General features: G+C 35.0%; 1 protein-coding gene and 1 long non-coding RNA gene across 5 annotated transcripts in view; one reads left to right on the plus strand and one right to left on the minus strand.

Annotated features, from left to right (window-relative positions):
• Positions 1-22,617, plus strand: part of TRDN (triadin) — a 221,109-nt gene that overhangs the window by 81,193 nt on the left and 117,299 nt on the right. The gene's annotated exons all lie outside the window — the stretch shown is intronic.
• On the minus strand, positions 785-20,736 carry LOC139827589 (uncharacterized). Its single transcript, XR_011738400.1, has 3 exons — positions 18,521-20,736; positions 3,716-16,189; positions 785-2,718 (listed from the first exon to the last, which is right to left on the minus strand). It is a non-coding gene; the product is annotated as an uncharacterized lncRNA (long non-coding RNA).

Here is a 22,617-nt window from a genome sequence, read left to right on the forward strand (position 1 = left end):
GGAGTGCCACCAAACACTGCTTGATTAGTGTCTGCTGCTGCCTTCTCAGGCAACGTGCTCATTTCACATCAGCCTTTGTGAACTGAAATATTACTGTAATTCATTTTCTTGAATAGATTAACACAAGCACACTGAGTCCCTTTAATAATGCTAATATCCAATTAACTTTAAAATCTGCTATATTTTATTCTTTTATCGGTTTATATATTTCATGGTAAATTACATGGTCCAAATCAAGAGATCTGAGTGCAATTAAGCTGAAGATTCTAATTGCAGTCACCCTGATATGGTAATACTTTCAAACCAGGAACCTTTTCTGTCAATCCCAATATTGCCATTTGTGAAGGAGGAGAAAAAAAAAAAAATCTTGTAGAAAATTCCTTCATATTGGTGTATTGGCTTTTTGCAGGATTGTTTACTCCAAATATGAATTTCTGTCTTCTTGAATTTATAAGAGCAGTGTCCCACTCATTACATTCCGTAGACACTAAATATATACATATATATTTATAGAACATCAGTAATAACAACTACTTTGATAGTATTTTTAAAATACTTGTATTATTGAAAAATTTGTATTCATTAACAGCACTAGGCGATTTTAAGTTTATAGAAATGTTATGCAGGAATTTATAGCAAAATAGACTATTAAAGATGACATTTATACTGATCAAATACTTAAAACTCAGATCCCTGTGTTTGATTAATCAGATAAACTTTGCAAAATATATCAGTTAGTACATTTTCACAGTGATCTGAACAACCTATTGGAGGTCAGATAATGTAGTATGTAACACATGCTTCTCTAAGTTAACTGGATCTACTCTATTTTATTCCCTCTGTGCCATACTCCTCTTTTACCACTCCTCCCCTGCTTTCCCTGCAATGTTTGCCAGCTTGCTTTACATTTACATTTCCTGAACTACTCTGACAGATCAAGGAGTTGTTCCAATGAAATGCCTTTTTTATGTGGATTCTCGCATGTCTGTATTTTTGCATGCTCATCTCAGCATGTGGTTGTGCATGCTGCATACTACTGATTTGAGAATGATAAGCATCTCTTGGGTATTTGGTCCATAGCATGGCACCCTTATTTCCCACAGGCAAATTATATATTTATGGTCAGATTTTGTTTTCATTTTAATCACTTGGAGATTACTTTATGTGCGTGGTTTTATTGTGTTCTAGTTTTCGTTGAACAATTTATATTTCACAGTATGCTGGACTCACTACTGGATGATCTTTGCTCTTACCAAATTGACAACGAAGACAGTGGGAACACAAATGTGATATTATTGTAAATATAGCCTGAAATCTAAAAATCTTTACACTGAAGCATCTAATCATCCTATGGAGCTTATACCACCACATAACTGTTTTCAATAATAGCTAGATTGCAAAGGAAAGTGGCTATACCGTTTCCTTTCATCAATTTACCCTCTGTGTTTATTGTGTATTTCCATGCCAGGGTCTGAAAGCCAAAGCAATGTAGATAATTTTGCTAATTTTATACTGTTGAAAAAATACATGCCTCAGAGAAATTCATCAGAATTTCTGGCACATTTACATAGCAAGTGTATCCCATAGGGTGAAACAGTCATCTCACCTTTTCATTAAAAATCATCCAAGTCTTACCCTTTGCTTATGTGCCCATTAAAAAAAAAAAAAAAGTGACAAACATAGACAGTTATCGTGTCTACAATGTTCTTCCACTGCTTGTTTCTTCTCTTCCATTGTCAGAAGTATTCAAGGGTCGGGTTTATTGTTATTACACAACGTGGTAAGAGAATTCCAAGACTTCAACAGTATGATACTTGCCATATAATATATAAAAAAGATTTATGGAGATACTGGTATAAAAGTACATCAATATTGCAAAATCACAGAGTGTATTAGTGCAAAAATACTGAGAGTATTAAGTGCCTAATTTTGAAAGTAAAAATACCTGTCTTTGCTGTGGGTGGGTGGGCTGTAGCACTGAAGTTAAATACTTGCCCTCTGCTGTTCAGATAGCAAAACACTTAAAACTCTTGAACTATTTTTAAGTGTCACTCATACGTGGTTAAAGACTAGGATGTGTTGTGGATATATCAATGACAGGGTGTAACATTGCATCTACATGGGGACAATTTTGATACTAGTGTAGTTTCTCCAGGGATATATTTGATGCAGTGCAATAAAAAATCAGTCATAATAAATAAGAAAGAAACATGTTATTTGCTCCTTGTTAGGAGAAATTCAGCATGAAAAACTGTGGACTGAGTTACAGGCTTTCACATTTAAGAGAGAATACTAATGAATATATTTATTTTTTTTTTCCTATGGAGAGAAGTTTCCTGATGCCATGTACTGAATAGTCCTCTCGCCTACAGTAGAAATGAAGCAAACCAGATATTTGTCTTGGTGAAAGGCTACAGGGACAGTTTGGGAGCTGTGAAACTTTTCCGGTTTTATTTTTTAAACAGGAAAGTTAGCTAAGGACTCACGTCTTCTCCCTCTAAGGGCGGTACTGTATCACAAAATTTGCAGAAACTCGTCTGGATTGATCTTCAAAGTTGATAGTTAACTGTCCATCAGTTTGAAAAAAGTTATTCATATGATAAAACACTTGCCAACACATTTGTTTCTGTTGACAGCATAAACAGAGATAGGTGAACGACATAAGCATTTATTCCTTTAGTAATCTCCTGGTAGAGTTCTGAATACTTTATGAACAGTCTGAAAGGAAAGAAGTAATGAAGAGCAATTTTAAATACAATAAACAGAAAACAAAGTTTAATTATTGAAAATTTTCTAACAAATTTATTAAAGTGCAGTTGTTGCAGTAGTTTTAGCTATCATTTGGTGTCTAAATATCACTGCTTTACTTTTCTATTAGGTTATGTAAAACTATGAGAAGATATCTACTGATGTCATTTTAATGAGGTTCTTGTCTGAGTCCTCTCTTACCCAAAAGCTGTGTCTATTTGCTCACTCTGAAATGACATTGATCTTTTAATGGGGAAATTATCAGCAGACAGTCCTGACACCATCCCACAGAGGCAAAACAGCTACCCATTATTCCCTGTTTATATCATTCCACTGTGAATCAGAGCCAGATGCTGGCACACAAAGCTGCATCTGTCAACACTCTTATGGCACTTTATTGGAACTTTGCCAAAACAATTTCAAATTACTTTCACACTCTCAGAAGCAGCTACCCAGGGAATGTGTGGTATTCTGCTTCTGCAGAGAGGAACGGATCTTTTTCTTTGATACTTCACTGCAAGACACCCTGAGGAGTCAGATTTATGTGATACAAAAGAAAACCAAAACCTTTGCTGGTGTAAATGAGCCTAAATCCGTGATTTTAAAGGAAATAAACCGATCCAATCCATGAATGCAGAGAGACCAGATGAACGAAAGTATTCACACACCTGTATTACATTTTATTATTACTATTTCATATTATAACTATTTCATATTATAACTATTTCATACTATTCAGTAATCAAGTTTCAAAATCAAGAATCATTGAAGAAGCAAATCAACTACATCTTAAATGCCAACCATTTCACAAAAGAAGGAACTTTACATGGGTTGCAAGCAAACATCTGTCTTTGATGAGACATGAAAACCCACATACTTCTCCTTCAGTTAGTTATATAAGCCTGGTTTATATATCTCTAAAATATACCTATTTCTAAAATTATAAGTGAGCTAATGAACACATTACCTTTAGAATATAGTCCTGAAACTGTCTTAGGGAAGTCCACCACCAGACAATAAGTCTCTCTCAAATCAAAGGGAAAATAGCTGAGGACTATGCAAATGTGCCTTTAAACACCTTCTGATGCTGAATACACCAAAACATCACAAAGAAGGAAAAACATATACTGAAGAGCTTCCAGTTTTCTTCTGAATTTTTCATTAACAAGGCAAAACCTGTTGCTTCGCTGTGGGACTGAGAGAAGTTACTTTCCTCATCCAAATATAGATCCTCTGTTCTCTCTGATGGAAAATGACGAAGCTTAGTTTTAACAACAGAAACAGTATCTGGTCACCATACCATACAGATAAGAATAGCATAGACAGGATCTCCAAATACTTCGAGAAGATGCATTCCATCATGAAGCATTTCCAGATGCACAATAATTCCTCGTTGTTTCTGCGTTGAGAGTGTGCTATGCAGAGCACAGTGTTCAGCCGTGGCCTAAGCGGTATGTGCTCTCTCCGCCTTGCTTGTGACCACTTCCTTCTACACCCAGTCCCCAGCCACTGTGACAGGTCACTGTGGCAGGTCCATTCCCTTCACCATTCTCTCTTCAGGCACTTCTTTCTTTTGCCATCCACTTTCTTTCTACATCTAGCTGCTTTGTCAAAAAAGAAAAGCAACTTACTGACATATACCTAAAAAGAGGCAGGACTAATTTCTTTTTTTTTCATCAGGAAATGTTGTCCTTCTGATACTTCATTTTCATACCTTTTGTTTCACTTTTTCCTTCAGTGCACTCAATATTATCTGACAGAGTAAACAGCACATAGAGTTCAAAAGGCATTCAATATCCACACACATTAAACCTAAAAAAAGGTGGTTTTGGTTTTTTTTTGTTTGTTTGGTTGGTTTAGTTCTTTTTTTGTTAAGCTTGACAACAAAGTCCTGTCTCTTTATGTGATATTCATTTATATAATTGCTTGGGTTTGTGGAAGTGCTGTGTTACTAGGCAGCAGTTACAGTGTGAAAAATCATGCATGGCTCTTGATTTTAGTCCTGGAATATTTTGGTGACATATGCTGTCATCTTTATATAGAACTGCAAAATAAGATGTTTGCAATTCATTGCACCTCGCTCAGATACCCGAAATTTAATTGTCAAACTTTAACCTTTAGCTGCCTTTATAGCCAATGGTATGAAATGAAGGCCTCCAGAGGATAATTTCATCCTAAAAAGATGCCTAAGATAGAAAAGATGAATCACCCTTTGAAGGTACCAATTTTTCTCCATTGACTATAAATGGATCCCTCGGGTGACTTATCTACATTTAACTGTCTAAAAGTTAACTTTTAAATGTCTGATTGAGAAAGAGCCTAGATACATTCAAGAAGTATGCTAAAAATGTACAAGCAAGGATTTAGCTCAAATAAAGACTTGAAATGACAAGTTTTCTATGAGATTTCAAATGGTTTTATCAGAAGCATCTGTTGGCTCAGCCAAGAAGCCAGCAGTGCTACTCTGAAAACTATTAATTGCAATAATATCTTTCCCTTAGCATTTTGGGAATCAGAGAAAGAGAAAAGGAAAAAATTTAGAGGGAAATACTTTCTTGAATAAACATGGAGGGTATTTCCTGTCCAAACGTGACAAACAAAAGAAGCTTAAATAATTTTAGCATTAGAACAAAGCCTCAGCATTTACAGCTTCTGCTTTCATAGAACATAAGCTTTGAAATTATTAGCTGTTCTATTTTTACAACATTATTTTTTTTTTTTCCTTAGAAAATTTCTGTTTTATCTGTCTATAGGTGGAATAGAAAGTCATGGTAAGTTAAGTCAGCTTCCCAAAAATCATAGACAAGGCCTTGAGCACAAGCATTGGAACTCATGAGAGTGATCCCCAGAATTCTTTGTCCTAAAAATAACAGGAAAGAGGCTCTTGGGAAAAGGAAAGGGAAGAAAGAATCAGATGTCACCAAAATGTGGTTGGTTTAAAGTATAATCATCTCCATTATTACCTTTTTTTTTCTAAACTCTAGTCTTCCTCATAATTTTTCTTGTCCTTTATGCAAACCCAGAAGCTTTAGTTGAGATTGTTTCAGGCTGCAACTGTTCAGACAATGTATCCTGTCTTACTGTAGAAACCACAGCTGCTGAGGAGTATTGCATCAAAACTAACATCACCATATGTTTAAAAGGGTGTAAATTTTAGTCTCAAATTTCAATATTTCTTTTTTTTTTTTAATCATTATGTCATAACCTTGTAATTTCAAAAAATATTACAACCATGTCACTGAGTTTCTTAATTGTACAGAGCCTAACCTTCAAAGGTATTAGATACTAAATGCCTACTTAATACTTAGCTCTCACTGATTTCCGTGAAAGTCATGAACAAGAACCAGCAGCCAACATTTCTGCACTTTTGGGCCCTACTGCTGATATTTTATCTAATAAAATCTCTCAGTTCTTTTTCCTCTAACTTCAAACTGCATTATTGAAATTCTAACTTCAGAAAAATGGTTGTAGATTCACTTTCTTAGGTGACTGTCAGGTATAGACAAGACAGGTAACACAATCAATAACTTCTTGTTTCTCTCATTCTGGCAAAAAGATTCAGAGAGGTGAAAAAATTCTTAGCTTGTGACCATAGCTATTAGGATTCTGTTGGACTTCCAGTGATTTTTATATTAAACATATTCATTATCTACAAAGATCTCTAGTTGTGAGAGATTATAGAATCTGTAATTTGATGTTATCAATGCTAGGCTGCTTTTGTTTAGCAAGACCTGGTGTATGCACTCTTTCTTGAAGACAACATGTTTTTTGCATTCCTGAAATAACATCTAGCCAGCTTTTCTGACTTTTGCACTGAATGTTTCTGAGATGCAGTTGGACTAATGACAATTGAAATTATGCTATGTACAGACAAACCAAATATAAATAACTCAGAATTTACTTAACAGTGATCCCATGGCATAGTCAGTGTCCATTGCCTTGCATCACAATAGCTTATCAGTCCCCTTCATTCTGTTTAATCGTTAGCAGCAAGTATTTAATTGTAGTGTTTTCTTTTCTCTGTTTTAATTATTTTCCTGTGGATACTTAATATTGTGGAAAGTATGCATCTATACCAACTCCTAATATTCATGTTAATTATGCTATGGATCACTGTATATGATACCAATTTATTAAAGGTTATTTGGCGGGAGGAAGCCAACATTTCTACACAACAACCCATCATTTTTACTGTCCTAGGACTTAGTTCTTTGAGATTCACCTTTCGATATTTCTAAACATAATATATAGGATTTTTTTGCTGCTAAATTCACATGATAAATAATGGGAGAAAGTGAAGATAATTCAATTTTCAATTCTTTTCAGTTCAATTTTCTTTTAATATCTGGAAAAGCTGTGTGACTTCTTACTTAATGTGTAATGACAAAACTGTTAAAACTTTTGACTCCTCTATGACTTCTGTCTCTGAACACAAAAATTAGAATAACTTTCACAAGATACGGGTTGAGTTAAAGAGGGATTTTGGAGTCCCAGTATGGTAAAAATCTCTGGAAAAAAAATTCTCAACAGATTTACTGTTGTAAATTTATTTAACTGCACACCTCTGTTGTGCAGCTAAGATACATTGCATATATTATTGGTTGGACCAATAACATCAGCTTATAGGTTAAAACACAAAAAAACCCTACACCTGTAGCTCTGCTCATGCCTCTCTTGCTTAATTTGTACACTTGTTATGCACACTTGCATTGTGTGAGATACAAACCATGGGAAAAGAAGAAAATGTCAAACAAATTCCCAGCTGTGACTTTAATTGGGTTTGGTGGCTGAGTGAAAACATACTGACTAACTGATGTTCACACAGCCTCCAGGAATCCATGTTAGTGGAATTTCACACCTGTTCAGTTACCAAATCAACCAGGGCTAAAAAAAATATTTTCTGTTCAGAAGCATCTCTAAATAAATATCTGTATGTTTTTATGTATATATGTGCATGCATATGTACACAGGGGCTCATGCGTGCATATATATATATGGTCTATATTTAATAGTTATAAATGCATATACACATATATAAGAATGCATCATCAAAAACAAAAGATGAACTCAAATCACTACATACTAAAAATATAAGCTATCAAGTTGCTGTTACTTTTTGCTCAGTACCTTGAGGATGAAAATTTAATCCTTCACCCCACCCCATTCAAAAGAGCATTTAGATTATCAGTTTCCACCCATCCTTCCTATACATTCACTGGTAACCTACTGGTTCTCACTTTTACCTTTATGATGGCCTCCCAAGGCTGTTACGTTATTTAGAATAGGCTTGGTTATGTTGCCTGTGTGTTGAGGGAGGAGTATCTCTCAATTACGTGCTTTCCACATACTTCAGTTACTCTGCAGAGCTCCAATAAGATCTGTAATATTTGTAACACGTTTTAAACCCAAGAGCAACATATAGATTGATTGGGCATTATCCATGTAATCTCTCCTTTTCTTCTTTTCTTACACATCATAATAGTAACTGGCTGATAGCCAGTATAACTGAATATGAAAATTTGAAGGATTGTATTGCTAATAATTGCTGCACATACTGTAGCAGTGTTTTTCCTTAGGTGATATCAACCTCATGCAAAATGAGAGTTTTACTGCATGTTAGGCAATTATCCATTTAACAAAGAGACAGATCATGAGTGTGATTGAAAAACTGAAATAAGTATTAGTGGCTAGGATAGAACTTCTCCTTAAAAAAAAAAAAAAAAAAAAAAAAAAAATTATTCATTAAATCTATCTACCACTGTCAAAGACTGAGTTCCAAATAGGTCATTAACATCCTGTTTAAACTATTTTTTTTTCCATTTGACATAATTTTGTTATCACTTTTAAGAATTGTGAACTACATCTATATTAGTAAATCAAACTCAACTCAGCTGTTCTGTGTCATAGAGCGATCTATATTCATTATATTTCCTCAAGCTCAAAATCAGCTGCCTGCACCCTGTTTATTGGGAGCAGTCCTTGGCCCTTGCTAACTCCTGAACTGAGCCAGTGAATAACTTGAGACATTACTACTTGGAGCAGGTCAAAAATGTCAGAGGCTATTCAAAAAAGTCATAGAATCATTTTGTTCGGAAAAGACCTCTAAGATTATCATGTCCAACCATTAAACTTACACTGTCAAGTCGACCTCTAAACCATGTCCCTAAGAACCTCGTCTATGTGTCTTTAAAACTCCAGGGATGGTAACTCTGAATTCCAGAGCACAGTAACATTCCCAGGTACCAATTAATTTGCTAGTGTTCCTAAACCACCATGTTAGGATGTGTTTCCTAGAGAGGCTGCCTATGTGGGGCACCAGTATTTCAATTCATTCCTTCTCCAATATGAGCATTTGCTTTGTTCAAAAAAGTTACACAATCTCACTTCTTGGTCCTCAGCTATTCTTTCTCAATGAAAAACAATTTGCTGTTAGTTTTTCATACACACATCCTAAGTGGAGAAATCCTTCCTCAGAATAGTGACAGTCTAATGCCTGAAGAGTAACAACTGATAACAAGGGAAAGGCTTGTCTTTAACTTACACATCAAAACTGGAAACCTGGACAGAACAGTGGGACTCCATTAAGATTTCAGTCCTCTAAAAGCGTATTTGGCAGTCTTTCCTCATTCTGCTGATACGTCTTGTTCCAAGCTTCATAAAACATTTGATTTGAATTTACTTTTCATAACAAATGACACTGTAAAGAGCACACTTAATTTAATTCAATTATTTCTATTATCATTAGGGAAAGTTGTCGCATGTGGGGAGAATGTATTTTATCTGAAGACATTTCCCTGTGCTATTTGAGAGACACTGTAACAAAATATTGATACTCATAGACTGTAGGGTTCCCACTGTTTAGATCACTGACATATAGACACGTGGCAGTGCAAAGTCATAGGAATGGTGTTTGCACATGTTGCTTTCTGTGGTGGCATTATTTTTTCCCATATCCAATTGGAATATTCAACCATACACAACACCTTTAGTTGTTTAATTATAATAATTATAATACTATTAATAATAAAATTATAATAATCTTACATAATTTTAGAAGCATTTTCTTTTATCCCATGATCTCCTGATCTAGAGAGATAAATTTTGAGACTTTATCTATGTCAATTAAGGTCACTGCAGACAAATTGAACTGGGCAGATCAGAGAAGAAAGAAAACCCACATGATTTGTTGTTATCATAAAAATCAATTTAACCTCAATGCTTGGACATGACATTTTTGACACATGTAGAAAGACACTTCCTAGATTGAGGAAAGTAAGGCAATTAAAGTTTGTCTTCTACTCTTTATCATGTAATATAAAATCTAAAATATTCATAAACCAAGTCAGAATTAATTTCTTCATGACATCTCAAGTGATTTCATAAACGCTGATGACAGAAGTTTCACAGAGCTTGAGGACTGCAGCTTATTTTCAATGAAGTATTCATGTTACCATCTAGTATCTTAAACCTTCTATTCATCTTTGCAGCATATTTCTTTCCTTTCAGACAGTGGAAGAAGCTACTCATGTCTTAACATGACACTTTTTCTCCTGGCGAGCACATTCTCACAAGCTTAAAGTCAAAACATTTCTCTATTTTGGTTTCCACTGACTGCAGTTTGTTGTCAGATAGCTGTTTACAACATCATCTTTGAAGGAGGTATCTGTATCACAACTGCATGGACAGATTAGGCATAGAAATGTATGCACATTTTTGTGTTTGCAGCTATGTGTTTTGGAGCAATGAACCCCCAATTAAAAAAAATCAAGTCAAATGAACCTTTTCAGCTACTCTCATAGTAGAAAAATAAACTCTGCATTAGGAATGAGAAGCAAATAAATATGAAGACACCAAATTTCAGTGTTCTCCTGTGGCTGCATTTTTAAAGCAGTGAGATAACTGCATGTCCAATAATAATAGTGGTAATCTGGATAATTGACTTGTCATGATTCATGGACTAATTTGATTGTCCGCTGGGATCATTAAAAACATCCTGCCTTCCTCTCATTTACATCATAGATGTCTGTCCAACTGGCCACTGCTGGAATCAAGATAGTAGACACCATTAATGCTAATGGTCTGATCTGCTGAGACCAATTCCTCATTTCTATTTAAGAGTTCTTTGTACTGCAAAAAACCACTTGTGCTTTATAATTTACAGAGGATAGAGAAAGGAAAATAAAAGAAATTTGACTTAGGATATCCCCTTTAACATATTTCATCAAAAGAATGGATAAAATATTTATTCACTTACTGTCCTTTGCATTCCCATCAAAGTGAATACAGAGACATTTAATAGCACATGGAAACATTAAAGAAGCTTTTATCAGAGTGGATGGGAACCTGCTCAGAACAAACAATCTGGCCTAAGGGAAAGTTTTTGATCTGCGAAGATTAAGTTTTTCATGCTTAAAACACTCTCATATTGGATCACGTGGTCAATTTGCATGAAATAAATGATTTGCTTAAAACTTCTAAAACTATAAAATGGAACTTGACAAGTCATTAGCAATAAGTGGTATCGCACTAGCATTATACTAACGAACACCAGTGCAATAATTTGAAAACTGCTGCTACAGTAAAGAAGAGGAAGATAATGGGGCCAGCCTATACTTTGACCCAGAGATGTCAGATCATTACCCCACACAGTAGATACCACACTGCAGTCCAAATTATTGACTATCCTTCTTCATTACTGATCTGTTCAACATTCTGAGACACTGCCCTTTCTCTTCATTCACACAAAACTGTTAGTCCAAGTTATAAAACACATCACTTTTCCCATCTAGTAATAGGTTATCTAGCTTAGGCAAAAACAAATAAAAGAAACAAAAAGAAAAAAAAAAGGAGGAAACAACTAAAAAGTAGTCTGGGACTTTAATCAAAACTAGCAGAAAGACTAGGATTATTTACCCATTCTTAATTAATTTTCATATTGTATTGTTTTTCTTTTCATTCTGAACTAGGAATTCAATTAATGAAGTTTCTCTATCTTGACAGAGGTTGTGGATATAAATTTTCTATTCTGATTGGCATCGAAAGCTATCCAGCACTTCATTAGCTCAATTTGCAATTTCAAGATTATTTTTTTAAGACATCAAGTGTTTGGAAAATCATGGTTACACATCTGGGTTCCTGAAGTTTGCCTACCATTCATTTTGAGGCTAGAGTCATCTTGTGATGGGATTGGTAAATACCCACTTGTGATTATTGCCAAGATATGCAATACATGTAAAAACATAAGACTTTTGCCATTTGTTGCACAGTACATTCAATGCATTGATTTTGTCAATGTGTCAACATTTTGTCAGTGGCTCAGGCATGCAAGTCAGTTTTGAGTGGCTCTGTGTGTGATATTTTATACAAATTACTGGATGAACTAAAGTACATTTTTGCAAATTATCCACCTGCAATCATACATACACTGATGAGATGCAATAACATTAAGACCATGGTACTCAAATCCCACTGCTGTCTTCAAGATGATGTGTTTCTCATGCATTCCCCATGAGTATACATACCTTTGTAAAATGAGAGGGGTAAGTATGATACTGCAGTTTCCAAGGCTCATTAAGATCTTAATTTCTCTTCTGAGTCTATCACCAAGCATGAGGCATGGCTTTGGGTTTCTGATGTGGAGCTGGAGCTGAGATTTAACAGCCTGATTGCACGTGGACTCTGGTGCAGTGAATGTATGCTGATGCATGTGACTGAATCGATATTATAATTATCTATTTAATTTTATTTCACAGGTTACAATCGATTGTGCTTTGCAAATGACAATGACATGATAGTTACTGAGCATAAATGTCAGAGAAATAAATTAAAAGAAAATAAGGACACTGCAAACAGGTGTTATAAACCAGAAAAGAAGCATAAGTAATGTAAGAGTAGAATAGATTTGTTTATGAAACTTTGGGGAAATGAAGTGAAAAATAGTTTGGATAAAACATGGTCTCTGCACATAGGCTAAAACAGTACAGAAAGTCCCAGTTTGGTACTATAAGAGAGTAGAGTTCAACACTCTGAGAGAGTAGAGGCATTTCAGTTAGCAGCTTGAATCAGAACCATGGCAGTGTTTACAGTGCATGACCTGTTTGGTATTGGCTAATTAAGAATAATCCTGAAGGATGAGAAACATAATAATTTTTACTGGCGTTTCAAGAAGTTCATAAAGTTCATAATAAGTGGACTTGAGGGAATGACTGAAGATCATTTGTTTGACAGAAGGAAATAAGCTTTTACTGTAGAAGAGGCATCATGAATATATAACCTTATTATTGTAGTATTATACTTCAGAGTTTTTTAGTCTAATGAAGAAAAATAGAACTGTGAGCATTTCAGCATATGCTTGAGTCACTTGGACTTCATTGATTTAAAATGTGTTTCTAAAAAATTAATTGCTTTATTTGTTGAGAAATATACTTCCTTCCTATGGTGTCTGGAAGATAATAACTTTTATGCACAGTGTAATATTTTTAAAATGAACAATTCTGAAGGGAACTCAGCCTCCCAGTGAATCTGCTCAGCCTGTTAGTGAATACATTTTCTATGTTTCTTAACGTGTGTACTCATGTGCAGGACATAAGGAAATGGTACCACCTCCTCTTCTTCTAGAACATAGTCCAGGAAAGAACCCACCAGCTATTGAAGGCAAGTTTGAGTTTTATCCTATTTTATTGGCCTCTACTCATTAATTTGATTCTCTGTTTGAATGGATTTTGTTTATAAATATAACCTATATAACAAAACTGACCAAACGATTAGGTCTGGGACATGAATGGCACAATCATATTTGCATGACCAGAGCCAAATATTCCCTACAGTAGTCCCACAGATGGCTCAGGGGATTTCCTGAGTGAAATAGATTACAGGATCAATCCGCAATCTGTAAAATGCTTTGGATGGTGTTCAGCCATAAGTTGCCATCTAACTGTAAACATAATCAACATTATCCTCTTAATATACTTTGGATTACTCTTTCAGCTATTGTTATTCAGCAAAGTTTCTGTGTATTATCTACAATAATGAACATAATATTTCTGTGTCTGCATTTATCAACCCTATTCCTATTGTTAAAACAACTGAAAGAAAAATACAAAGTCAGATCTTACCTTCAGAAGATTAAAACCTAATTCTTGCAAATGAATTCTGTTGTTTACAGTCTAATCATAACAGTAAAATAGTTGAAATATAAATTTTAATTTTAAAATGCACTGTCTGATGACTTAAAACCCCTACTACAATGTATGTTCATGGTCTCTACACCACACAATTTAAAAGTACAAAACATGCAAGTCGTTTCTTGTAATTCTATAGTAGTTTTCATATAATACTTCAAAGTCATTCAGTCACATTGGTAATCTCTCTCATAGAGTTCTTATTTCTATGCTATACAGAAAGCAATTACAATCTAAGAGAAAAACAGATGGGATGGCAGCAGAATAAGTAACAAGAGCTACAAGATTTGCCTGCATTTAGAAACAGATTTTGGCAGAACTTACGGCTAAAACAAAGAGTTAAATTAATAAGATATTTCTGTAATGTGATTATTGTGGATCAGAAGATTTGGATAAAAATAGTTACATGACTTACATCTTTCCTAAAATATATTTTACCTCAAGTGAATATTTTTTTATAAACACATTGTTTAAAGGGGTATAAAACTGTGTTTAGTGTGACATTATGTAGTACATAAATAGATTTGCAGTCCCGCTTATTTTAGAGAAATATTTGAACCCTGTTCATCAGAAAAAAAAAAGTTCTGGCAATGTTAAACTCTATTATCCACCAATTAACACTAATGGAAAAAAAACATAATAGAAAAGGATTGCTGCATTTGCTCGGTGATAAACTTAATCTTTAAATATAACTGTTATACAACATGAACTAGCATCAAATTAACATTAAGTTCTTGATTTCCAGAATCATGAGGAGCATGCAATTACTGCAATTGCACATGGAAATGACTATTTATGACCAGTTACACATTTGTGTGTTTCATTAGCTCATTTATGCATGCAATTGAGGTAATTGTGAATGTAAATTAGACACCCATTTGGCAAACAAATTGGGGAGCAGATTATCTGCTTGGAATCATACAACTAAATTCCCTTTAAGACTCAAGGCCAGTCACTAGGACACAATACTGTTCATGCAAGAGTTTTGGAGGAAATGTAGGAAGAATTACTTGCAAAATGCTGCTGTGAAAAGCTATTCTTATAATCGCACTATTGTGTGGTTTCTGTATACAAGTAAACGTGCCACAGTGCCTTTAGGAGCCCTAAACCCTGAAGCTTTATTCCGTCTCTCAGAAAAATAATTAAGTAATTTATGAGAATATTTGGCACAATATCAGAAGGGGAAAAGAGGAATATGCAGGGAAACTCATACCTCTGGAATAGTTGAAGAGATATCTGTCTGTGACTTCTTAATGCTTATATACCTTCATGATTGGTATATCACTAAATATCACTAATCAGGTGAAGGGACAGGCTGAAGCAGAAGATCCTTCTTATCATAAATATATTTGAAGATAATATAAGTTCTCAGAATAGGGAACAAGTGCAAGCATTTGTTAGTTGAGAAATGTGCTTTATATAACATGGAAGGACTGGCCCATCCTTTGAGAGAAAAAGTCTGCTCTGAAGAAAGGTAAATCCATAAGAAGTAACATAATGGTTGTCACATAGGAAATTGATATATGATTATATACATATAAAATATGAAACTGCTGTATTTAAACCCTAGGCTTTCCAACTCAGTATTATTCAGTGACTCAGTGATATCCAGACACTAGATACAAAACCATGAAGCTGGAAAAGGCTGAAAATATTTTACTCTTTTTCTAGATTAAGATGTTTTCAATGTTACCCTGTTTTACCACTGCCTTCTTAGCTAATTTTGGACCATTTTTGATTTCTGATAATTTGGAAACAATCGCAGTATATGTGCCAGATGTCTCTAACATTTTTAGATTATATTATGCTTTTAAATGGAAAGCTTTTCCTGGATAGTATCCAATGCCCTGTAAAAACTATGTTCTACTGAATTTGTGAGACCTTAGAAAAACAGGATACTGTTATGTATTAAATCTGAATTTTTCTCCCTTTGTCATTGTCATTTTCTCTTCCTTCAACTCCACAGTGAATCTTACGGAGAAGGGGTGATTATGTAAGACAATCCCAATTTGTACACTATGTTTGAGTAGTATGAAATGAATTACATTGAAAAGTGTGCATGTGAGTTGAACTTTTCAGTTGTCTCCTGGTCAGAAAGCGAAATGCTTTGTTCTCATCTGGTCAGAAAGGTAAAGAACAGATCATTGCTCTCCTATTTCTTCATGGTTTGGATCTTTTCAAAAGGCCCTGTTGTCTTGATATCTTGTATTCAAAGTTCCATGAAGAGTTTGAAGTTGCAGGTCACCAATGGAAGCAAATAACTAAACAAAATATCCAGTAACAAGAAACGAGAGAGAGAGAGAAAGGGAATTTGTTAAAAGACATTGATAAATAACTTCTACATGTGTTCCAAGACTGGAAACCTTGTTTGGGCAACCATGAAGTAAAATAACTCATTTTAAATCCTTTATCTTATCTTTTTCTGGAGCTTTCACAGGGACTTGGAAGCAGCAATCTCAACATGTCTGACACATTGATACTGCCATCGAGGGAGGACACTGATACTGGGTGTAATTTGAACAGATCTGTTCTCCATGACTATCTGAACTTCGACTTTAACATGCTTCTTCCTTGACTGTAGTCTTCTCCACCTCTTTTAACTATAGCTTTCTTGTATTTTGTTACCCACCAACATCCAAAAACTGCTCTGCAGTGTACATTGATTCTCTGAGAATATGCCCCTCAAGTGTCGACATTTTCACTCAGCTCAGATAGCTTTTCTCTTCCTTCATTTCCCCATTCACCTGAGAAGGACTCTTCTTTCTGATAGTCAGTCCTCCCATGTTATGTCCCCTGACATAGCAGAGTAACCTTTCAGGAAGATGCTGCAGTAAGTCAAGAACTGTTGAAACTATGCTCAGAGGCTTAGTTAGTTATTATAATAGTAAGGCTTCATATTAATTGTTCCAGAATAGCATGTCTTTGCTTTCTCACAAGATCACAGCACCTTTGTGAGAAGCCTGTATCAAAATTCTTCTCTAAGTGGAAGACATCTTAATGCATATTAGGTATGATTACAAACAGGATACTTCATACCACTTTGAAGAATGCTATATGACAAAAAAACTTTGAACAGCATTGTATCTGAATATGATTTTCCAGGTTATATTGTCCTAGAAATTTGTGCTTGTATCTTTGAGTGGGAAAGCATTTATCATTGAATTGTCATTAATATAACTTTCCAATCTGCTAATGGATTGTGATGAGCTCTGAAATATACCCCTCCTTTGACTGAAGTATACTGGCTGTTTGTTGTCATCTTGCTGGTAGTTGTGATATTTAGTGAGGTAAAAAAGAAAAATTTAAAATATCTGTTAGGTCTTGAGAGGATCTTTGGGGGAAAGAACTGTTTTCCCGAGATCGCTGTTTGAATCCTCTAATTATAGATTTTTTAGAATACAGTAAAGTGAATTGCTGTGAAATATGTTTCACTACCTCCAAAACTCCTGTGAAGGCTAAATTGGCATTGAAATAGAAATGTACATCTATTTTTGTTGCTGTATAAAAAGTACACTGACTATATTAAGAGGAATTTCTAGTCTATACCTCAGTTCATGAATATAACATTAGTGGATCTAAGAGCATCTAAATTACTAAAGCCAATACAAACTTTGACAAAGCTCCGTCGATCTATAGAAGTGTATAAATCTTGTACAAATCAATATACCTCTGTACAGTCTGTCAATGGCCTTCTCTTCTGTAAACAGATTGTTTTACAAAAACCTTTTTTCTTTTCTACAATAAAATCAATTACCCTTAAAAAAATCGTTCTAGTGAAACACAGTGATTGAAGACACAACAGAAATCTTTCAAAAAGCAGAATTTTGAGGTTTTTTCCAAATTTAGAACATTTTTAATTATACTGACAAGATTTTTGGATGAAAATCCATTTTCTGATAAATTTGAATCTAAGGCAGAATAATAATAATAATTTTTTTTAAGTTTATGTCAAAAATATCATCATACAATGGACTAGCTTTTAATATAGTTCATTAGAAAAAACAGTTTAGGTAGTTTTAACAGGATACTGTATATACACAATAAAACCAAGTTTTTTTGAGAAACATGGGTCCTACATCTCCATGAGTCTGTTCTGAAGACAGTAAAACCTTTAAAATAATATGCACAATGTTTCAAAGTGAGTTATTTAATGATTTAGATTAGACATTTAAGCAGTAAACTCTAATGATTTAGCTGTAATGAAAAAAGACTAAATCTTCACTGTCTCAGAAAGCCCTTGACATTTTACTTAATGATATGAGGCTCTTCTGTACTACTTTTATTCTAGCTTAAGACAGAAAAAATGTAACAGACATTGGGAGAAAGGCTTACCAGAATGTAGAAAAATTATGTACAAAGATATGTATATTTTTATTAGACATATGACTCATTTTTCAGTATTATTATTAATAATAATCCAATATACAATACTAGATTATGCACTTAAAAATAAATATTCACTCAAATCTATCCAATAAAACAAAACTAAATAACTCTGAAGATTATTTTAACTTTTAAAAAATGTTTTTTAATTGTTACAGAAAAGCAATAATCTTTTATGTATGTTTCACCTGGAAATGGAAAATACTTACTTGGATTAATATTCTTCAGGCTTTCAAATGCAGATATTCCATGCAGAAGAGATGATGTGTAGCCTGGTCATCCCATTTTCCTAAATCTCAAACATACTTACTCAAAAGCATACCCCATAAAAAGCATCATAAAAACCCTTCCCAGCACTGGTAACACACTTGGTGCTGCTGTTGACTCATGTTGCCTAGTAGGAAAGTCATAAGGAGGGAGAAGACTAACCCTGCTGCCTTAGCTGTGTTGGTTTGGCTCTTGCTAGAGAAGAAGTCAGTGTTCTTCTGGAAATTTAATTCTTCATCACAATCATATTTGCATCATATTTGTCATTGACCATTGTCCAATGGAATTTTTATTGCTGGTTTTGTAATGGAAGTTGGCATGCCCTCTCTCTTTTCCCTTGGCATGCATACTCCAGCTTCATTACACTGGTATTTGTATTCCTTTGCTCCCCATTGTGTTGTTTAGTGAGGGCAACATATGGCCCCATGCTATTAACAAACAGGTTTGGTGCTTAATTCGACAGAGCCATGAAAAAAGGAGCCTATAATCACTACAGGAAGAAATGAGAAACACTTATGTGGGTCACATGAAAGCACTAGGAATTTCAAGCATGCTATTGTTATTACATACTTTCTGCAGACCTCAAAAATTTCTCCATAAGCAATCTTCAAAGCTGCCAAATAGTGTTTCAGATTGGGATTTGAAAAGAGTGAAGCAGTTTCAGAAAGCAAAATTGAGCTGGAGAGATTGCCTAGGACTTCAACGTGTACTATATCTCCAATGACCTCTGTGCCCCGTTAGTCTTTCACTTGCTCAATATGAGAACAAATTGTATTGCATTACTCTGCTGAAATGAAATGAAATGGCACGGTTTAAACAGACCTTTGGAAAAAATGCACTTAATTTTGGCCTAAGGACACACCTGCAAGTTAGAGAGTATGTGACAGTGTGTACAAGTGCACATGTGCACGTATGTGTTTGTGTGTGAAATGAAGCAATTTTAAGAACTTTAGACTAATGTTATTTAGATTTCTTTGATTTTTCTTGGCTTCAGTAGTTTGGCTGAGACTAGACAGAATTATTTCTTACAGAGGAAATAACTGGACCAAGAAGGTTATTTATACCCCAGAAGGAGATTTTTTTTTCAAAGAGACAGTTAAGGTAAATTTTTACATAAAATTCAGATTAAATTTTAAAAGCATGAGTTTCCATTATATCCAAAACTAAGCAGAAATATTTCCCTTTTTTTTTTTTGCTTTGATTAGATTTTGGTTTTGTTTTTATTTCTCCAAATTCTTTGTAACCCTACAGGGCCCCTATTGTGTGAATGTGTATGAAATTTTTTAGAATTAAAACTGAAACTTGCCAGTCATTGTTAGTCTCCACCCTAAACAACATGAAAAGGGGAAAGAAATGTCATCATAAACTCAAAAGTAATGAGTTATTTTAATATTTAAAAGGATATCCGGGTCCCATTGAAATCAACAGCAAAACTTTAATTGAGTTCAGCAGGGAAACGATTTCAGTCACTAACAAAGACAAAGGAAGAACAACCATAATCTCTTCAAAATTAATAAGGAAGTATAATTTCAAAAATTATACTCGGGGTTTTTTTTTAATAGTCTATTACAATTATGCCTGTGACAGCTTAAAGTATACAGAGATCCTTGCAAAAAATTGAACGAAGTTTTACCTGGAATGAAGTTATTGTGTTCATGCTGAATTATAGTTTATCAGGAAAACCTAAATTAATGTTTATTTAGTTCTATTTCACTACTATACCCATATCTCTGCTGCTCTTCATTGCTGTCAGGACTAGGATCAGTAGGCAAGAAGATCTGTTGTAGTATTTCACAAAGCCAGGTAATTTCCAAAGTCTCTCACAAGAGCTTTTCTCCCAAGATTTCCTGACAACAGGGTTTTAGATAAATGCAGATAAGCCTTGTATAAGCATCTGAAAGTTAGGAGGCTTATCTGAACCAAAACACCTCCAAACTTCTGGTGTTCAGTACCACTAGTCAATGTTTGTTATACGCATTCTCCACAAGAAGGTACCTGTGGCTGTATTTTGCTGCCCTCCTTACCTTGGTTTCTCAAAAGGGGTGGGATGAGCTGACAGTTCCTTCCAGAGTTAGTGTTTCCATAAGCACATGGACCATCCGGAGCAATACAGAGAAGAAACTCTCAGAACACCTTCCTCTTCCAGTTCTTGGGCAGCATTCCCATGACATTATGCACAGTAACTCATGTGGATCCCTAAATTTAGATTCCACTCAGTGCTGGCACAGTAGCACACTGGTCTTACAGGGCCTGTTTTCAAGTGCTGCATTGTTAGCATGTTTCTGTTATCTCCTCTCCCCCTGTTGCCCAAGAATGAGTTGATGTCCCATGAAAATAACAGACATTGTCAGAGCAGGTAAAAGCAATTCAGATTGAAACACCCCTTTCTTGGTCTCCATCCCTCACCCCTTATTCAGAAATAAATAGGTACATCTCAGATGTTTCTTTGCTTTAAGGCTGGAGTTCTTTGCTCCAGTCACTTCTAAAGAAAACTATTCTATGCTGCTGCTTTTTTTTTTTCCCCCAGGAAAGAAAGAATCACCTGAATTTACCGTTCAGTAGCACGTCACTGCTTTAATTTGCACTTCTCGTGCTCACTTGATTCCTCCTTGTTCTACACAAAGCTCCGCTTCCGTGTAGAGTCTGCAGAAAAAACCTGACTAAATGCAAAGTCCACTGCTTGAGTTGCTGACTGATTCTGTCAGCTTGTACGGCATCAACTGCATATATCCCTATTTCATTCTTTTAAAGGCATTGCAGGCTCTTGAGGGTGAGGTATTTTTGTATGGATATCTCTTACACCCTGTACATAAAAAGTGGTTCAGGACTAGTGCTTCTGGTGAAAAAAAATAGGATTAATTGCATTATCAAGAAACAGTAACAGTAACAATAGATTGTTCAATAGCCAGTTGCACTTGAATTCCATATTGCAGTCAGCCCTAAATCATCAAAACCATCTTGTGTTTCCTTGTGTAACTCACTGTTCATGCGTATTCTGATCCCTCTTTATACAGCTGATCCATGGACATTTGTAGTCCTGTTAGTGTTCCTAGCTAGAAAAAAAACTGTACTTGCAATTCACAGATGGGGTTCATATTTACAGTGCAAAAGACCTGCATAAGTTCCTATTTAATTATTTGCTCTGCCTCTTAAGTTAGCTATGTACATATCTGGAGAAAACACGTTGCATTTACTATTTCAGAAATACAATTTTTGCTGGTGTTAAATATACACTTAATATGCAACGGTATAAATGTGAGCTACTCAAATTGAGAGGACAAAAATTTATTCAAGAAATGGGATTGTTTCCTTAAAAAAGAACAAGCTCTTTCCAGGATAGCCATTTACCTAGTCCATCGTTCTCATTTACATAAATTTTTGTCAGTAGTAACTGTGAGGGACATCAGTGGGCCTGAGATGTGAATGCAGGCCCTGTGACTGTTTTTCTCAGACTTGACCAAGAGTGCACATCTTGCATTACACAGCAGTAATGGAAAACAGGGGCCACAGTCCTTTAACACCTCTATGTAATCATCCTCTAGAAAATTCATAACTAATACTGATGTCTCTAGGCTCCCTGGACATTCTGGAGATTGCTACTTGAGAACTTGATGGAAGAAAGCTATGTCAGTGGAATTAATTGGTGGAATGACATAACAATAAAAACTCTGTGGCCAGGGATGTAGTCTCTTTCTTCTTTAGGTTACTTGCAGTAAAATTCCTCCTGCTTCCTGTACATCCATACAAGCTCTACTTCTCAAAGCCCCATGTGTCAGCTCATGGCTCTCAAGACACATATGCTTCTGAACCTTGCTATGAAAATCAGAGCAAATTTTGTGCTACAAATTCAAAGGCAAAAATGGTCTTTGATTAAAGAAACTGTTGTTGGCTGTAAGGACCTCGGGTTTATAAATTATTGCTATGCATCACCTAGCACCAGAAGTATAAGGAAGCAAAAAATTAAGCTGACTGGAAGAGTGGAGGTGTTAGCAGCTCACCAGAACCAAGGCACTCAGAAAAAAAATGGAAATCACAGAAG

This window comes from Patagioenas fasciata, chromosome 3 (genome assembly GCF_037038585.1).
Source record: "Patagioenas fasciata isolate bPatFas1 chromosome 3, bPatFas1.hap1, whole genome shotgun sequence".
In the NCBI taxonomy this organism is placed as follows: Eukaryota; Metazoa; Chordata; class Aves; order Columbiformes; family Columbidae; genus Patagioenas; species Patagioenas fasciata.